We start from the raw sequence: 1,115 nt of genomic DNA, 5'->3' as shown, positions 1-1,115 counted from the left end.
AAAATTATAACTGTGCTGGTATGAAGATGAGTATAATTTGTGCTGGATTCATGATTCGATATTTGTTATTACTATATTCTTTTTTTCCTTTTTAAAACATTTTTGTGGTCCCTAAGCGTGCCGGGGTCCAGGTGCTATACCCCCTGTGGCTGGTGTCAGTGTTGGCCCTGCTACCACCTACGTAATTACCTTCAGGACTCACAGCAGCATTGCCTCCTTCAAGAAGCCTGCCAGGGTTGCCCAAACTGTTATGCCACCCGCATCAGCACACACTCTGGCCCACATGTTTCCAAGGGGCTGGCCAGGGTGCTCAGAGACACTCCAGCTGAATGGGACTCGGAGTGGGTGAGGAGCAGGGCACCCAGGGCCCCAGGGAGGCTGGTACAGAAGCTGGAAGTGTCGGTGACAGGAAAGATGGTGCTGACAGAGAGTTTCTGAAGAAGACATGACCTCCAGGGAGGGGCAGGCAAGGCCAATAGACGTTGCTCCAGTCTGGGTGGGTGGCAGAGGCCCAGGCTCAAGGCGGGCCAAGCTCCCAAGATACCCCTCGTCTGCCTTTGGGGACTCAGAGGATGACAAGTCTGCACCTGCAAGGAGAGCTGGGCCCCTCCTGCAGCCCTTTGGCCCCAGGGCTCCCAGACAGGTCCAGCTGGCCCCGCCCCCAAACACCACAGTCAGCTCTGGTGGGACTCACACACACGCCTGGGGGTCTGGCAGTGGGTTCCTCGCTCTGATGCTGTGGGGTGCGGGTCTGGGTGCGGTTACGGCCCAGGTTTAGGGGATGCACAGGTACCTGGGGCCTGCCCCTGACGACAGGGGACTCCGACCACTGGGCCCCGTCAGGCCCGGGCAGAGCAGAGGCCTCGTCCCTGCCCCCATGCCGCCTGCCGCACGGAGGCCGAGACTAATAAAACACCCACCTCACAGGAGACAGCTTTATCTTGTTGATCGGAAGTCTGCCAGCCCAATTTATGGTGGAACGTAAGCTCTCCAAATCTGAATTTATGCGCTGTAGCATAACGAGAGGTCAATGAGATTAAAAGTGGGCTCAGGAGAGGGCCGCACGCAGCTCGCCCCTTGGTGCCCACGAGTCCCTGCCCTCCAGGGAGGCCACA

This window comes from Pteropus medius, unplaced genomic scaffold (assembly GCF_902729225.1).
Source record: "Pteropus medius unplaced genomic scaffold, Ma_sr-lr_union100, whole genome shotgun sequence".
Taxonomy (NCBI): domain Eukaryota; kingdom Metazoa; phylum Chordata; class Mammalia; order Chiroptera; family Pteropodidae; genus Pteropus; species Pteropus medius.
The sequence above is the reverse complement of the archived record's forward strand: the minus strand, read 5'-3'. Positions refer to the sequence as shown.